Genomic DNA, 12,375 nt, shown 5'->3' with positions numbered 1-12,375 from the left:
ATCGCAAAAAAATTCGACGGTAATGCAGAAATAAGATAACTGCAATTATTGTATACATGTTAACCTTTATATGATATGTACATGGTTATGTACATATATGGTGAGTCACCGGGTCGATGTGGTAATGTATTAAAACATATTTTTTTTACTACGTACATTATTTAGCCAGGGTCTGAACCTTGGATTGGGGTACACTGTTAGAAATCTGGTATAGTTACGCAGGTATTGATTTCTCGGTGTTAAAATTGGTATTAAAATTATATCAATCCGTAGAAATTTCCTACTGATGTGGTGAATCTATACACAATATCGAGCCATTACTACAGGATATTTATCAACATGACTCTGATCTAAATGCATACATTTAATTTAACTAAATCGTAGTTGAAAAGGAATCGGAACAAGAAATTTAAAAATTGTCCTGGAATATCTTCGGTCACATGGATGACAACGATTGCATCATGCCATGATGATCGTGTACATTCAATTGTAATATAAGTATTCATATTTATACAAACCAAATTTCATTATAGCATCATCTAAATAGAAACACTGCACTTGTTAAATTTGCATGATCCAAGGTCTTATGTATTTATCAAAATTTTTAGAACATAATGGAACGCGAGCTTTCATCTCGTTTGAGAAAGGGAGAAATATGAGAGGGCAGCTTTTCGACGAGTTTCTCCTCCGTGCAGTCAGTTTCCCAAACCAACATTTGGATCCCAAGTTGACGTGGACACGCTTTGTTCTCGTCAACCCACTCCACTCAACTTTCCTCGACTGAACACTTCATGAAATGAAACCACAACTTCCCTACTCGCGATTTTCACGTGCATCTCCCAAATAAATGCTGAACATGATCTCTGCATGCATAAAAGTCATAATTAACCCTGAACCTGCATAGTTGCATGTAGAGGTGAGCTGGATCGTCATTTTTTGAGATCCAATCCATCCAAATCCATTTGGCCCAAAAAATTTCAGATCCAATCCATCCAAATCCATTTGGCCCAAAAAATTTCAGATCCAATCCATCCAAATCCATTTAGCCCAAAAAATTTCAGATCCAATCCATCCAAATCCATTTGGCCCAAAAAATATCAGATCCAATTCATCCAAATCCAGTTGGATCGGATCAGGGCATGGATTATCCAAAGAATTATATATATAAACTCATGGTTAGTGTTCGGGATAAATCTTATTGGACTGTATGTGTCACAGTGTGTTCCATGCAACAAAAGTATGGCCCAGTTAATGTTAAGATGAGATCGGAGTGTTAAAAAGAACACTTCCTGATATTCTTTATGGTGACGAAATTTATCCAATTCGACAATCCACCCAGATCCTGTTCATCCAAATCCATTTCACCCTAAAAATTTGAAATCCAATCCATCCAAATCCAATTCACCCAAAATTTTTCAGATCCAATCCATCCAAATCCATTTGGCCCAAAAAATTTCAGATCCAATCCATCCAAATCCATTTGGCCCAAAAAATTTCAGATCCAATCCATCCAAATCCAGTTGGATTGGATCGGGCCATGCATTATCCAAAAAAATGGATATCCAGCTCACCTCTAGTTGTATGCAAGACCCTGTCCAATTCTCCATAAACAAAATTGTAATGCATAGAAGTTGTTGAGTAGTCTAAAGTATAAAGATGTATTTCACACATATTTAATTGCACAAGACTTTGTTCTAGCAGATCAAGTAAATACCGAGCAAGTGCACGCATAAACAAATACATAAATATTGAGAGTGACGATGATTCTTGGTCATTTAAATGTATTCAATTTATTTTATACATTGCATTTCTATCACATTTATCTACTCTAATAAAGTGTTAGTATGATCCCTGGGTCCCTGGGTCCGTCTTCGCAATGCAAATTGCCCCATACAGTAGACAAAGAAGGAAGCGGAGCAACCACTGCATGCATGCACTGCACTGCATGAATAAATGAATACATGAACATGTACACCCCACATACATACATCACTCATCAATAGTGGTTATCATGATAAGTGATCGTGATAAACACTATTAATTAATTATTTTAGTTTGAGAAACTCTACCCACAGCGAGTGGCATGTCAATTCGAATGTATTTTTGACGCTGAATCCAACGCCGTCAATGGTTTTGACCTGCGAGGCCCCCGTGACCTCGCCGTGACCGTGGTGTCCAAATCTGGCTTATTCGTGATGTCGCATATCAATTCGAATGTATTTTTGACGCTGAATCCGAATCCGTCAATAGCTTGGCGTTAATTGTAGAAGTTAACGGGGTTTATGGAACTTAACGGGAGCATGAAGCGTGGGAATTTAAATAGTTAGCTATGCAGTTACTCCCACGCGACGGGAATTTAAGTAATTAGCTAATTCAACTACTCCCACAGGGGGCAATCAAATTTTACTGTGACCAGGTTAATTAAAATGCAGTATGACTTGGGCAAACCCTCAGTCTGATGTATGTATGTAGTATGACAAAGTCTCCACTGGGAATTATTTAAAATATAGTATGACGGATTTTTCGCTTTGGGCACACCCCCCACTGGAACTCTAGAACCCGGCCTTGGGCGGGCTATACGCTAGTTTTTAATAAAGGATGAAAAATTCGCCCAGAAACATGCAGTTACCCTAGTCAAGTAAATATTTGTTGATGGTCGTATATAAGCTTTTCTCTCTGGACAATTAAGTTGCTTTGGAACATTTTATTTTGCCTCTTACTACATAAATAATTTCTAGACGTAAAATGTTTGTATTATTCCACCTCAGTAATGTTTCCAAAAATAAAATACAAACTTTCTTTCTTGTACATAGCTTCAGACCAATGTAATGCCCTTCCGAAGAAAATGTACAACTTAACAATTTAACGAATTCGTTGTGGATTCGATCTAACATATTTATTTAATTTTATTGATTTTTGTCCTCATAAACCGGTTTATATTTATTGAGATACGAAACAATTTAAAGACATATGGCAAAACTTACGAGGGGAATTAACTCAATCATTTGAGATAAGCCAATTGTAAGCGATGTTATTTTTGTAGATTGTTTACGCATTGCTGAAAAACGACATACTAATAATTTATTTAAAATTTAGGATTCCATGCTTTGCTTCTGAAAATTGCAAACTGAAAATTGCAAATTTTCAAATTTCAAACGATAACGGTAAACTCCACATAATTTAAAAAACCAAGTCTTTTAACTTATATAGGTAATCTCAACTGGACTAAAGCAGCAGTGCATTTGCCGTAAACTCCACAATATTACTGAGAAACTCTCCTTTCATTATTGTATCAACCTTCATGAATCTCACCCTATGAAATCCCAACAACAGCTTGATTTCTCTCAAGGATTTCATTTCACGCAGAAAAAGCTTCCTTTTCACTATCGGTATGACTAAGCGTGTAAACCGGTTTCGAATTCTGTCAGATCTTTGACAAATTTGAGTTGCGAAATTGAGGGCAATCTGAGATCCTGACACTCCTACCACTATGCAGAGAATCATCGTACCAAGCAGCCACCACGGGAGGATATCGTGTTTCGAAATTAGTATGTAATTTGCATACGAACACAACCCAATTGACCCCATGACGTAAACGTATCCAATAAAACAAATGCAGTTGTCGCATATTCGCTCAATAATTTCGAAGGTGCGGTAAAACTTGAGATGAGAATGGGTTAGACGTCGTGTGGAGGAATCGTTGACCAATTGTTGTATCTGATTGACCAATTTTTGCAAGACTTGAGGACAAATTAAAGAATATGCTACAAGGAAGAGATGAAGTCGAAACGCTTCGGCAAAAAAGAACCAAGTTGTTAGGGAACGGAGTAGAAATTCGAAAATTCGATAAAGTATTTGATAAGGCAATATGTTTAAGGTTACGTTCCCGAGGAAGTGTCTCAAAATCTGAGTTATAAAATCATACTCGGCGTAAACATCAAAAATTATAAGGATTGGAAAACCATAGTAACGAAATACTATTTGGCGGTGTATCCGTTTATTGAGCCAGTCGTCGGTTTCAAGGGTCGGCTTGACGGGTTGTTTTGGAGCGGCTAAAAGTTATTATTTTTCGTGGATTTAAAATTTCTATAATTTTCATGGACGTATTCCCGACAACGTCTAATTTCGCAGCGTACTAAAACTTCTTTTAGTAACTAATTTAGCAAATATTTTGCGAAATACTGTTTCGAAAAAACTAGGCCCATTTGATAGGTAAATTTGAGGACCAACAACACGATTTTCCAGCAAAATGTTTCATAAAATATCGCAAACTTCGCAAGTTATGTTAATATCTAATACATATGCTTACTTTGCAGGTTGTCATGAGTACGCCAATTGTTAAAGTATAATTAACCTACCATTTTTGAGTAATTTTGAAAAACTAGCTGCTTGATTAAGTCCGTATGCTAGTTCGTCGCCATGCCGACCAATGAGGATGGATTGATACGACAAAATTTGGATAACCAGCAGAACCGAAATAATGTAAATGATCCAGATGGAGATGGATTTCAAGAAATCATCACGTGGGTTCAAAGTGATGAAAATGTTGGTGAGAAATCCGCCCAGGATGAAGAATGCATTTAATAATGGCCACACCTCAAAGAACGCCTGCAGTTTTTTGTATTTACAGCAATGAAGGTAGTAGGGCATCCAGAATCGGAAAATTTTCAGAAACCAGTTTTCGATTTTTCCGATTTTGGCAAACTTTCGTAAAACCGGTTTTCGATTTTACCGGTTTTTGAAATTTTCGTAAAACCGGTTTTCGGTTTTCCCCAAAACCGGTTTTAAACCGGTTTTCAAAATCGGTTTTCTACCAAATTTTTAAAATTTGTTAAATATAATATTGTAAAATTTAAAGCTGAACAAATTTTGGGCATTAAATTGACAAATAATATTTCAGAACAATTAATTTTTGCATGAAAAACAAGATATGACAAATATTTAGTGGTTTTGAAACAAATTTTGTCCAAAATCGAAAACCGGTTTTCGAGTGTGATAAAACCGGTTTTTGACAAAACCGTTTTTTTAAAAAATTGTAAAACCGGTTTTCGGGTAACTCGAAAACCGGTTTTTAACCGGTTTTACAAAATCGGAAAAACCGATTCTGGATGCCCTAGAAGGTAGACCTTTGATTGAGCGGAATTCCACCGAAATAGAAATGGATAGCCGAACGGGTACTTTTTGTTGTAGTAAATTTCAAAATATTTGAAGGAGAGGAGAATGTTGACCACCATGATGTCTGATTTGGTGCAGATTTTGAAATAGTTTTTGAATTAGGTCTGACTTGCTGAAGAAAGGGCATTAAAATAACATCAAAATGGCAAATAAGTATGACAGCGTTGTTTTTCTGTACCTTAATTTAAAATCAATAAGCTAATTCAGGAATAAACTTATTAGATTATTTTTTTTTTCGTTGTACTCCGACATGAAGGGTTTTATGGTCTAGTTGACGTCATGTTAAGGCAAAAATAAATTATTCTAAAGTTTATACTTTTTCAGAAGGGTTGCCAAATATGACAAGCTACATATTAAATAATCCAAACCTTTAAAAATCTTTAATGGTTGATCCTGTAAACGATGACATTGATTGAATGTCTTTTTGTTGAAATGAATTTTTGAAGGCTGTTAAAATTTATAGCGGAGGGTAATCTACGTATTTATTTATGTATTAAAGTGACATATTTATATACATAGTTCGTCCGATGGATAAAAGTATTATGCAATTTATTACAATTGTATAGCTTATCTTCTACTAGCTTATTTTATAGTGCAACCTTTGTAATGCTGTTGCATAAGCAACTTTGCATTCCAAAGGTCAAGGGATTCAAACTACATAGATTTAGTTTGCATGTAAGGGTCGTATGGATTCTCATCCATCACTCCATAATGAGAGTAAGAGTGGAAAACCATAATTTTGTATTCACTTTCCATATCTACCAGTTAAGTTAGTAAAGTAGATTTTTCACATTGATTATACTTCATAATGTGGACAACATTAATTGTGAAGTAATTAATCAATATGATCAATGGGTAGGTATGGAAATTGAAAAACAGAGAGAAACATATTTAATATAAGTAGTGACTCGCCATTCATGGTTAACCAAACCGTAACCTTGAATGCACTTGAGTGCAGGCAGAGCTCACTACATTACGAGCATAGGATAATAGATATATACGGTAAGGAGAGAGAAGAACGGGGAGTGTAGTTTTAGGCACGGGATCAGCAGGTTTAGCTTTTCATCCATCAAGGTTGTTTAAGTATTTAAGATTCGTTAGTTAAAATAGAATAAGTTCACAATTTAAGTAATTTTAGGAAATATAAATATAACATCAGCTCTCCCACATATTTAATAATATAAGCATTTTGGTTAATCAATATTTTTCAGTCGGTATTGATATAAATAAGCATATATATAAATTTCCTTTAGAAAGTGAACTTCATCTCCAAGTTTATTGCACTAAAATCACAAAATAAGGGACACCCACGAAAGTGGGTGTGGATCGGGACACGCAGACCCCATAGTAGAACAGGGGGCGTTACAATAGGTTATAAAATCTGGCTACTTTACACAAAGATGTGCTACCATGTGTACAGATATATTATTACATTATTGCGGCCTACTTAAGACATTGGAAACATGTGTTGATTACGAGTTCGCATCGTTAACATGTGTAGAAACGTTTGAAAAAGAACAAAGTCCGTAAAAAATTGGTTTTGTAAATCATTTGCGAACTTACATACGCATCTCTCAAGTACTTAGTTCGAAATTTTGTTTTCAAAATTATGTTGCATTGAAAACATGCAAATTCGTAATGGCTCACATGATATGATTTGTTTTGCTTAAATTAGATTGTATGAAAATAAAACTCCAACGAAATACCGATAACACAAAGTAAATAACTCATGCACACAACCACAAATAAGATTGTCATCTGCTTCACCCCGATTGATTCAGGTCCTGACTTTCCTGTTCGAAGGACCAAACACTGATTCCTCCTCTTGAACCCGTTACTCTCATCAGACGAGCAATTTCTCAGGGACAAATTAGGCTCAAGATTTAACGAATCTTGTGTAATTTCGTTCTCAAATGCTATATTTTCTTCCGCGATGTACTTTTGAGTTATGCCCGCACTTAAAAATCGATTCATCAAAATAATAGATTCCTCCTGAAACTGATCATTCGATACAAGAATGTACTCCCTAATTTTGAGAAATTCCTTGGAAATTGGAATTTTATGAGGAAAACTTTTTTGTAGCCCGTTCAGCTGGAAACGATTTCCGACAAAGATCTCTTTCCGCTCGGACATTCTTTTTCGTACGTCGGAGTAATCGATCTCCATAGAAAAACAGGTATTAAGAGCTTGTAAGATTGTGTTAAATTCTGGATTTGAATTCCCCCTGAATTTGACCTCGTCCCGAAAAATTGTTAAGATACCACTCGTAAAAGTGCAGTTATCAGGCGACGCTTTCTGCAAAGTTCCCGCCATTGCAAAGTATGGGATGTCTGAGGTTATCAAATTTTTGAAGGTTTCGGGAACTTGAGATAACTCTGCTTTAACCAGACTTTGGAGTAATCCGGTCTTGTAGGCTTCTGTTAATACGAAGCTGAGAACTAGCCATGTTACGAACAGAACAGTTATTCCGGTGATATTTTCAATTTTCGCGGGAATAGGTTCACTTTCGTCAAGCAATGGCCTAATTAATAGTTCCACGATCTTTTGTAGAGATATGGTTTTGGTTTCCGGGGAAAATTTCAAAATGAACCAAAAAATTGTAGAAACAACGCCGAGGGTTATACCCGTTAGAAGGTATAGTTCCCATGGTAACGGGTTAACGATGGAATTCCACCCCGTCACAATTTCTGCAGGTGTGATCCACCCGGTTTGGTGATCTCGGCCGAAATAAAATAACTGTCCGGAACGATTTCTAAGCGCGGTTATCCCAAAGGTAAGTGATGGATGGATTTCAGAGGAATCAGCATACGTGTAAAATCCCGAAACGTTGAAACGTTTTGTTAATTCTACGGCTAAAAAGATTCTGGTTTCGTTTTCAAATGGTGATAGAACTGGAGAGAACCAGGATTCGGTTATTGGAAATGTTCCAACTTTAAGGAGCACGTTCCAAAAGTATATTTTGTCTAGTCGACTTGGGGTTAAAATGGTGTACTTGATTGGAATTAGAGGATGGTCACATTTTGAAATTTCGGAAAAACTAGTTTTTGTACGCAAATGATTTTCTAAGGGGAAGTCAAACTTGTTGGGTAATAAAATAAAATCGTGCCTTCGTGACATCAAATTTTCCACAAAATCTGGTACTTGTAAGTGACCAGGCACAACAAAAATTCGTGATTTGACTACTGCAAATTTATGTGAGCTTTTAACTTCATAAAAGTGACTGAAATTTGAAAATATTTGAACTAAGAGTAGGCATTGATTATAATATTGTAAGATATACATTACAGTATATGACTTTAGAGTCTGCTTCACTTGTGCATGAAATACTTAGGTACGTCACGTTTTCAGCTTTGACTCCAGAAACAATATCTCCAAAATCTGGAGACATACATAGTTAAAAATAATTGTTGAAAATGACATGAACGGTTTTACTGTCGGCGTTGTTGTGTATTGCAAGAAACCAAACTTTATAAGTAATTTCGTGGTATTTCTCTTTTGAAAGAGATATGTATGTTTTTTGACATGCACTAATGTCACCCTGGTTTATCAATAGGTAGACTTGGTAAATATTAAATATTTATGTACATATGTAGTCAGAGTTTAGACAAGTACATCTTAAATATAAAATGGTTAAAATTCAAATAAACTACGTAAATATGTCAAGCTGTCAAGTTAAACGCTAGGTTGATTTTTAAAATTATGCGTACTTGTTGTACATGAAGAAATTTATATGTATGATACGCAATAAATAATAACTTAGGAATAGGGACGATTGCGTGTAACTTGTTTGCTATTGATAATTTATTATTCAAAACTACTTCCCACTTGAACAAGTCACACTAGACCAAAATTTGCAAGTACATAAATCGTAAGTATCAATGTGTATGTACGCAACGCATATTAAATAATTCATGTACATACGTTGATGCTAAAATCAAAGTGGTCAATAAATGTCATGTGTTGAATAAAAAATGTAAAATAATAACTCAAGTCCAAAATTTGATAAAAACAAGTCATGTCGTTTTGAGGTGCATGTAAAATTAGAGGAATTACGACATATTGGAAATTTCTAAAGAAGTTGTAAATTTATGTAATGGATGCGTGTTTTACTATACGAACAATTTTAGCTCGGTTGTCTTCTCTTCCCAGCTCACGCTGAGACGTATCCTCTGAATCTACCCATGGACATCACCTCGAAGAATTTATCTGGCTCGTAACTGACCCTTGAATAGTGCAAGGTCAAGTCCACGTTGGGATATGCTTCACGTAAAATGGCATCCGTAATTGAAAAGTACACCTCCTTTGGTTTGGGTTTGTGCAAGTACCACATCGCATTCCAAAGATTAGCAACGTGCTCCATATTCTACGGATTAAATGATGCAGAATTAGCATTGAGATTATTATTAGGACGTATTCTAAATTTATTTTCACCTTGTCCTTCTCTTGTTGCACTGCTGCTTGAAAAAGTCTACCGGCGAGTGCGTCCTCTTTACGGCTAGCACTTCGAATTTCGCCCGTTTCAATCCATCTCTTCTCAAACACTCCGACATAAACCCAAAGGAAGGTCAGGGCCTCGATCGCACAGAGTGACTTGTTTCTGCTCATCTTATCCAACATGTCATAAATGTTTTCGCTTGCCTCCTTGGCAGCAGAATAATTACAAACTTCCACCATCTCTCTGATCAGTTCGGATACGTTGGATATAGGGGTCAAATTGCATACATATGTCAATTTGACATGAAATTTAACCGCGAATTCAATGATGACCTCCGTTTTGACCTCAAAGGTCACGAAAGATCACTTAGAGGTCACTGAAAGATCACTAAACGTTATATATGATACATGTCAATTTTAATTGAAATTTAACCCCGAATTCAAGGGTGACCTTCATTTTTACCTCAAAGAACATGAAATTGTTAAATGACTGTTTGTTAACTGTTAACTGACACCAAATGTTAAATTTGATACATATGTCACCTCACAAATGTTATAAAGTTCTCGGTTTCACCCCTTCGTTACATGCGTTTAACGGTTTATTTACCATACGACCCTCGACGTCACCACTGCAATGCTATTAGTAATGAGAGGGATGACGTCGAGGATCGTATGGTAAAAAAATAGGAGTAAAACAAATATCAATAATATTTTTTAGGTCCATATTAGGCGGTATTGGTCCTTATTATGAAATTCCAGTCGAATAAGATTATAACACACCTGTAACATCACAGGACGAATTGTCTACGCCAAGGTGAAATCCGTCCAGACAGGAGCACTCAAAGCTGCCTCTCTTATTTTTACAAATTTGCGAACAGCTTCCAAACACTTTGCATTCATCTTTATCCATGCATTTGCCCGATGAGCTGATTTCATATCCATCGAAACAATAACATGTTTCGCTGAAGTTTTTCGCCGGATCGGGAACACAACCATTAGTACAAGTCGAGTTGTTACAGACAAGTCCTTTAAATCAGATCAACTCGTTACCTTAATTTTATACTAATTGATTACTTAATTAGTCACCACATCCATCGAACTCGTCCGAGCCGTCTCTGCAGTGGGGTATTCCATCACATACTTTGTCAGCTTCGAGGCACATTTCATTTAACCCACACAGAAATTTTCCACTCTTCGCACGACATTTTTGAGGATCTGAATTAAAGATCGTGTAAATTTTCCGATTGGCATGAAGCCTAGCAATATATTGTGCTCGTACCTATGCACGCCTCGTCTGAGTAACCGTCCAAGCAGTCGATGTAACCGTCACACTTCTTGGACAGGTGTATACACTCGAACGAAGCACATTGAAACGAGCCTGGTTTGCATCCCTGATGAGTACATATTTACTATTAAATTATGCCTTGAAACCTCATATGATATGCATATCTTAATGTACATACTGCGGTCATCGACTTCGACAATACAAAAAAAATATGAATACACTTTTTTATAAATTAATTATTACGCACTTTAGCTTTTCCACAATCTGTCGGAATTTCGTCTGACCCATCAATACAATCTATCAAGTCGTTACACAAGTACGATATTGGGATGCAGTTATTCCCTTTGTGACATCGAAAGTAGTCTGAGCGTGCACAAATGCGCTGAAATTTACACAATCCACAGTACATACATAAATCAATTTGTGAGAATATTAGCGTATGTTGCCTAATTTATACATATTATATCGTTGTATTTGGTAAAATAAATTTCGAATTAATAACGGAATATTCGTATTTATCGGTGGAAATTTCGCAGCGAACTTATATAAATACTTATCCACGTAGAATACTTGGGTTTTGTCCATATACGAGGATGAACAGTTGACTTCGTCTGAATGATCAGTTCCTGGGTCCGGTCGATTGCAGTCTTTGTAATCATTGTGTGAGGAGAGAGTATTATTATTATTTTATTTATGGAAAAAGTTGTTTTCGGGGTAATGTGAGTTGCCATGAGAATGCTCTTGGCTCGTAGCATAAAACTGCGAGCTCGAAGAAAAATCAGTCAGTTCGTCGCTGGAGTTCGTCGAGGGAGGAACTACGACGATCAAGCTGCTGCCGTGTTGGAGAGGAAATTCCAGCAACAGTAATAATTAAGAAGAAGGAGTGAAAAGTCAAAAGGGTATGTTTTAGGACACCGCAAAAGGTCATCCTCTGCGGTAATGTGTTGAGCGAGTCATCTCTCCAACACCGTAAAGTTTCTTATTTGGTCACGAGAAGTGACAATGTATGTATTTGGTCAAGTTAGTTATTTTCCTCTCTCCCTCCAAGTTATTGAAGTCTAGTGGGAATAAATACTTGGGGAATTTATTAATTGTAAATCTGTATCGCGGTGTCATATTTATTGTAGTGTAAAGAGTTGTGGGTGATTATCTCATCATAAAATAGCAGTAGAACCCGGGTAGTGCATTTGATATGCAAATAGTGTCGTAATTAAGGTCGGGAAGGCATAATTCGTCACAATTGTCGCACACATAATTACTTGGAATACATTTTCCGGTGGAGCACAAGAACAAGTTATTCGAAGTCGTACAATTTCCAGACAGAAGAGTTAGAACAAATTGAGAGGGTTGAACTGAACAATATGAAAAACAATGTAGTATTTATTAGCAATAATAATAATAATATTGTGTACGAAAAAAATTGCTCTTATGTATCTATTATATTATTATGCGAATTCATTTGCATGCATACGTCATTATCA

At 36.1% G+C, this 12,375-nt stretch overlaps 1 long non-coding RNA gene across 1 annotated transcript; it reads right to left on the bottom strand.

Annotated features, from left to right (window-relative positions):
- Positions 1 to 9,001: 9,001 nt before the first annotated feature.
- LOC118438158 lies at positions 9,002 to 11,998 on the bottom strand. The gene is made up of 5 exons (XR_004836615.1): positions 11,142 to 11,998; positions 10,889 to 11,000; positions 10,696 to 10,824; positions 9,607 to 10,635; positions 9,002 to 9,538 (listed from the first exon to the last, which is right to left on the bottom strand). It is a non-coding gene; the product is annotated as an uncharacterized LOC118438158 (long non-coding RNA).
- Positions 11,999 to 12,375: the final 377 nt, after the last annotated feature.

This window comes from Folsomia candida, unplaced genomic scaffold (genome assembly GCF_002217175.1).
Source record: "Folsomia candida strain VU population unplaced genomic scaffold, ASM221717v1 Fcan01_Sc019, whole genome shotgun sequence".
Taxonomy (NCBI): domain Eukaryota; kingdom Metazoa; phylum Arthropoda; class Collembola; order Entomobryomorpha; family Isotomidae; genus Folsomia; species Folsomia candida.
This window is presented reverse-complemented; position numbering and strand designations above follow the sequence as displayed.